Genomic DNA, 7139 nt, shown 5'->3' on the forward strand with positions numbered 1-7139 from the left:
CCCATCCCCAAACTATATATATATATATATATATATATATATATATAAAATCAGTAATTTATTTTGAAATTATCTCAATTTAACTTATGGACCTTATTTGCCACAATTTCTGGGATGTAGAAGAAATGAGTGTTTGCCAAAGCTAAAGATGCAAATGGATGTAGAGTTTATTTTTGTCCTATTAAGTGCTAGCCCAATTCTGCTATGTGCATCATGGTAATAACCTCTAAGCCTATCAATGTTGTATTTTATACCATAAATTAAAAGAGCCAATTATCATCCTTAAGGTGGTTTTAATAGCATTTGATTCATCTGACTAATCTATATAGAAAACAGGGTAATTCAGAAACTAAAGAAAACTATGTTTCTATTATGAATTATCAAGTGCGTACTATGCCTTTCATGGCTGCTCCCAACTGCCTGGTGATATGGTTAATCATTTATTAACTTTTCTTGGACAGTAATAAAAATAAGGCTAGTCTAAGCAGGAAGTAAGAATATACTGAGAACCATAGTCACCGTATCTCTTTAGTCATAGAGAACAAAATTTTAATGTGTTTTTTTTACAGTGAAATAAAATATGTACACTAAAGTGCACAAAACAAGTTGCTCTATGATTTATCAAAAGTAACCATTGAGGTCAAGAAAAATAACATTGCTAGCTCTTCAAAACAATATCCCAGTATTTTCAAGGGCATAGAAGGAGTGAGGAAATAACTTAGGTTTAACATTTTTTTGTTGTTATACAAATTCCTTTGAGCAACAGTAACTATGTGTTAAGATAAGTATGCAATTAATTAGTTTGTAATTAAAGTAGATAATATTTGGTAACAGAACATATTGTAGAAGCAAGTATACCTATTGAAGTGTTTGTCAACATAGGAAATAGCAATATTTATATGGTGTACTGGAGTAAACTAAAGGATATTTGGGTGTGGGATATATGTATGGGACTCAGTAAAGAGATTCATTACATTGTCTTTATATGATGCAATTCTGATGAGAAAATAAAAAAATATTTGAGGAAAGACATTACAATTAAATGTACATCAGTTTAAATTTAGAAATATGAATATACTTCCATTGATATAACTTTTTTGTTTCAGATTTTATGCTTCAAAACATATATATATCATTTCTAACCAAAAAATTTTAACAATGATCTTCCAAGTTTATTTATAGCTGCTGTTCATAAAAATTTTATTTGTACAAGTAGAGAATAGAAATTTTGAAGCAACATTTATGACCATTAAAGTTTTTTCAACATTTTATTTTATTTTTTTATTTATTTTTATTTTTTTCAACATGTGATTGTAAATATAGCAACTCTTCCATTTGTTTCCTTTCTTAATTTACCATTGGAATTCCATGAGGATGCTATACATTTAAAATTCACCTTACTTTTATATGTCAAGTATTACAAAAATAATATTGAAGTTCTAAATTAGAAAATACATGTCCTTTAGAGATGTTACCATGCACCTACATTGCCACAAATAGATAAAAATATTTAATGTATAGGAAGACACCTGTAGGTACACCTACCAAGAACTCCTAAATTTCTTTCTCATTATCTGTCTTTCTGTGGCCAAATTTTGGTAGGCTTGTTATGCTAATTAAGCACTCCTTCAGCTAATCCACAGAACCCTTTCTCATGATGAAAAGATATATGCTTGCAGCAGGTTCCTAAAGTAGCTATCAAGGTGATAGTTTTGTTTAGCTCACTGCCTGGAGGCCAGACTAATGAGCACTAATCATGATTGCCTAAATATCAATCCAGTTGGGTCCTATTCTCAGAAGCTCTTTCCTTGGCCTTCCCAAAGGTTGAGAAGACCAAATATCCTGAGGGACATCTATAATTCCACCATTTGAAGAGCTCTGATCTATAGAAATGGAGGTAAGAAAATAATGGAGCAAAGAGTGTACACTGGAAGGCTTTGAGATAGATGAAGAATTACGAAGGACTTTTGTTGAATAAACTAGACAAACACTTAAAGTCTTGACTTTAATACAAAATTGAATTATTAAAATAGAAAAAATAAGTGCTAGGGGGAATTCCAATTTTTAAAAATGATTGGTCATTTATACTGAAAGAAGATAATTAAATGTAGTCATATATAAGTATTTATTAACAATTTTTCTTTCTTTAGAATAAGCTCTTTTAAAAATATTAATATACTGAGTGAGTTTTGGAGTATTACTGGTTCCATTTCCAAGCATGCTCTTGCTTCCTTTATGCTCTCAAACACAGAACTTCCATATGAAAAGCCCAAGATATAACTACTTTCTAGAAAATGCACTTAGGTTCCTGAGTGCATTTTCTATGAGAATTGTAGTAGTGAACAGTGATCTTAAAAGTTATCTAGTTCCTTGGTTTTCAGAGTGTGGTCCATATATTAGCATGATAGGCGTTACTTTGGAGCTTGTGAGAAATTCAGTTTCTCAGCCCCCATCCCAGAATTCCTGGATGAGAATCTGCATTTTTAGTAAGTTCCTCGTGATTCATATGCAGTTAAAGTTTGGAAAGCATTGATCTAGTTAGCAACCTTCCCATCCCAAATACATGACATTCCTTGGGAATATTCCTGTCAAGAGTTAGGTAATTCATTGTCTCCCAAAACAGTCCTTTCTTTAATTTGGATTGGCTCAAAGAGTTATACAGTCCTTCCTTATAATGACATAAATCTTCCCTCATTACCTACTTCCTGTCAAACATGCTAATTTTGCCTTATAGCACCACACTGATAAGTCTCAATCTCTTTTCTATATGACAGCTCTTCAGACTGTAATCTGAAGACAGATTATTATGTCTTGCCTAACATTTTTCTATTTTTGGTTAAACATCCTCAGTCTTTTTTTTTTTTAATGATCTTTTATCTAGTTGGTCTTGTTTGGATATTTTTATATACACTTTTTAAAAATATGGCATGTAAAATGAAATGTAGTATTCTTAACTAAATCCATGTTGATTAGGGCAAGAATTTCACCTCTTTTTAGAAACTATCCTTCTGCCACAATTGCCTAAAATTGAATTAGCTTTATTTATTTTTTCTTATTGAACTTATAGTCCACTAGAATATTTATTTATCGTCACATGTGCTACTAAGTCTTTTTCACCCAGACTTGTACAGTTTTTATGTTTTTGTTACCTGTGTGTATGGAGGTAGGAGACTAATTTGAGCCTCTCAAGATATTTTGAATCTTGACATTACCATCCAATTATTCTCTCCTAGCTTTACACTATATATAAATCTAGTCAGTTTTCCACTGGTATCTTCATTCAGACTATTAATGAAAAGATTTGCATAGACAGGAAAGAAGACAGAGCTACCAGAAACTTCCCTATGAGTTAATCGACTTAATAATTATTATGCATTAGAAACAGTTACTAATTTACCTTGCTAGTGATTGTTCAAGGGATGACAGAAAGACCTTGCCACATGACATGCTGAAGTCCAAGTATTAGTGACTATAGCACTAACTCTCACTGGCATTAGTATGACTGGCTCTATGTCATACTGGGTCCCAGTGATTAATACTTATTTTGTGAGTAATAGAAACCAAAATTTTAATAACTTGTTCTGAAATTAATGGTAATCTACTGATGTAGTTCATAGAATTTACTTTCTTTTTATTCTTGAAAATGATAATTTTTTACCATGTCCGGTCTTTGAGTACTGATCCTTGTTCTGCTTTTTAATATTCCTCAGTGATCTCTGGTACTTGGTTCAGGTGCCTCCTTTTTATAATGAATTTATTCTTGAATTGAATTTACCCACATTACCTGTCTCCTCCTCTTGAATCAGCCCCAAGTAGTAATGGTATAGACAGTATCATCTGATACATATAATATTTTCATCTATCAAAGCAAAAGTCATCTTTTAAAAAAATTTTTTAACATTTATTCATTTTTGAGAAACAGAGAGAGTGTGAGCAGGGGAGGGACAGAGAGAGAGGAAGACAGAATCCGAAGCAGGCTCCAGGCTCCAAGCTGTCCATACACAGCCCAAAGCAGGGTTCGAACTCACTAGGTGTGAGATCATGACCTGAGCCGAATTGGATGCTCAACAAACTGAGCCATCCAGGTGCCCCAAAAGTCATCTTGTATAAATCAAAATTATTTTGGTTTCAAAAGACAAAGAGGCATATCCTAATTGAAACTAGCTTAGGCAAGAAACAAGAAATTTATTGGTTTATGTAATTAAAGCATGAAAAAAGAGCTGTCAAAGGACGCTGAACCCAGAGACTTAAATAGCGTTAGTGAGTGTCTTTTTATCTTTCATTTTTCCATTCTCTCTTGTTCTCAGTTTCTCTCTCTTCCTCACCCTTTCCCTCTCTCTCCCTCCTCATTTCTCAGTTTCTGCATCTTTGCAGCTTTCATTTCTCAGGCTCTTCCACTCAGGGAATACATGACTATTGTCACGTCTGGGATCAGGAGTTTTCCAGTTCATAATTCAAAGAAAAAAAGAGGGTTTCTTTTCCATGTTCAATATGAAAATCCCACAGAAGAATTCTAGGTGCTAGGCTTGGCCAATAAGTTCACTTTGGACCAATCACTGTAGCCAAGAAGTTTTAATATTATGATTGGCCAGATATAGGTCATAGAGCCAAGCTTATTTTTAAAGTTGGAAAGATGGTATTAATTGCAGTAGGACTTGCCAGACACATCAATATTTCAGTGTTTTCAGTAAGAGAAGAACAATTCCCCAAAGGAGTGGCAGGGTGGAGTTCACTATAATAATGGAAGAAAAGTGTTTAGAAACATAAACAACAATCACCATGCCCTTTGGCAGGGAGAAAGCAAGTAAAAAACAAGCATTGCCAATCCTTATTTTTCCATCCTAAATATTATCCCTCATATAGTTCGGGCTTTTAAGCATCATTGAAAAATTTAAAAGTAAATCTCATTTTGAATTAATTTACATAGAATAATATGACATAATGGATTTTTTATGTTTATTTTTTCTTTTATAGTTTATTGTCAAGTTGGTATCCATATAACTCCCAGTGCTCATCCCTACAAGTGCCCTTATCCATGCCCATCACCTCCCTTCCTTTCTCCTCCTCCATCAGCCCTCTGTTTGTTCTCAGTATCCAAGAGTCTCTTATGGTTTGCTTTCTTCCCTCTCCCCCAATTTTTCCCCTTCCCCTCCCCCATGGTCCTCTGTTAAGTTTCTCCTCTTCCACATAAGAATGAAAACATATGGTACTGTCCTTCTCTGCCTGACTTATTTCACTTAGCATGACACCCTCGAGTTCCATCGATGTTGCTACGACTGACCAGATTTCATTCTTTCTAATTGCCATGTAGTATTCCATTGTATGTATAAACCACATCTTCTTGATCCATTCATCAGTTGATGGACATTTAGGCTTTTTCCATGATTTAGCTCTTGTTGAAAGTGCTGCTGTGAATATTGGGGTACATGTGCCCCTATGTATCAGCACTCCTGTATTCCTTGGGTAAATCCCTAGCAGTGCTATTGCTGGGTCATAGGGGAGTTCTGTTGTTAAGTTTTTGAGGAACCTCCACACTGTTTTCCAGAGTGCTGCACCAGTTTACATTCCCACCAAGAGTATAGGAGCGTGCCCATTTCTCCACATCCTAGATAGCATCTATAGTCTCCTGATTTGTTCATTTTAGCCACTCTCACTGGTGTGAGGTGGTATCTCAGTGTGGTTTTCATTTGTATTTCCCTCATGATGAGACACTGAGCATCATTTCATGTGTCTGTTGGCCATCTGGATGTCCTCTTTGGAAAAGTGTCTGCTCATGTCTTCACTGGATTATTTGTTTTTTGGGTGTGGAATTTGGTGAGTTCCTTATAGATTTTGGATACTAGCCCTTTATCCAATATGTCATTTGCAACTTTTCCCATTCCCTCGGTTACCTATTAGTTTTATTGATTGTTTCCTTTGCCATGCAGAAGCTTTTTATCTTGATGAGGTCCCAATAGTTCATTTTTGCTCATGAAACCCTTGCCTTTGGGGATATGTTGACTAGGAAATTGCTGCAGCTGAAGTCAAAGAGGTTGGTTCCTGCTTTCTCCTCCAGGGTTTTGATGGTTTCCAGTCTCATATTCAGGTCCTTCAGCCATTTTGAGTTTATTTTTGTGGATGGTGTAAGAAAGTGGTCTAGTTTTATTCTTCTGCATGTTGCTGTCCAATTCTCCCAGCACCATTTGTTAAAGAGGCTGTCTTTTTTCCATTGGATACTCTTTCCTGCTTTGTCAAAGATTAATTGGCCATACATTTGTGGGTCCAGTTCTGGATTTTCTATTCTGTTTCATTGGTCTATGTGTCTGTTTTTGTGCCAATACCATTCTGTCTTGGTGATTATAGCTTGCAGTAGAGGCTAAAGACTGGGATTGTGATGCCTCCCATTTTGGTTTTCTTCTTCAATATTACTTTGGCTGTTCGAGGTCTTTTGTGGTTCCATACACATTTTAGGATAGTTTGTTCCAGCTTTGAGAAGAATGCTCGTGCAATTTTGAATGGTATTGCATTGAATGTGTAGATTGCTTTGGGTAATGACATTTTAATAATATTTATTCTTCCGATCCATGAGCAAGGAATGTTTTTCCATTTCTTTGTGTCTTCTTCAATGTCCTTCATAAATTTTCTATAGTTTTAATCATACAGATCTTTTACATCTTTAGTCAAGTTTATTCCTAGGTGTTTTAGGTATTTTATGGGTTTTCGTGCAATTGTGAATGGGATTAGTTTCTTGATTTCTCCTGTTGCTTCATTATTGATGTATAAAAATGCAACCAATCTCTATATGTTGATTTTGTGCCCTGTGACTTTGCTGAATTCATGGATCAGTTCTAGTAGGCTACTGGTGGAGTTGGTCGGGTTTACTATGTAGAGTATCATGTCATCTGCAAAAAGTGAAAGTTTGACTTAATCTTTGCCAATTCTGATGCCTTTTATTTCCTTTTGTTGTCTGATTGCTGATGCTAGGACTTCCAGCATTACGTTAAACAATAGTGGTGAGAGTAGACATCCTTGTCGTGTTCCTGATCTTGGGGAAAAGCTCTCAGTTTTTCCTCACTTAGGATGATTTTAGCTGTGGGCTTTTCATAAATGGCTTTTATAATGTTTAAGTAAGCTCCTTCTATCCCAACTTTCTCGAGGGT

Source organism: Suricata suricatta, chromosome 6, assembly GCF_006229205.1.
Source record: "Suricata suricatta isolate VVHF042 chromosome 6, meerkat_22Aug2017_6uvM2_HiC, whole genome shotgun sequence".
In the NCBI taxonomy this organism is placed as follows: domain Eukaryota; kingdom Metazoa; phylum Chordata; class Mammalia; order Carnivora; family Herpestidae; genus Suricata; species Suricata suricatta.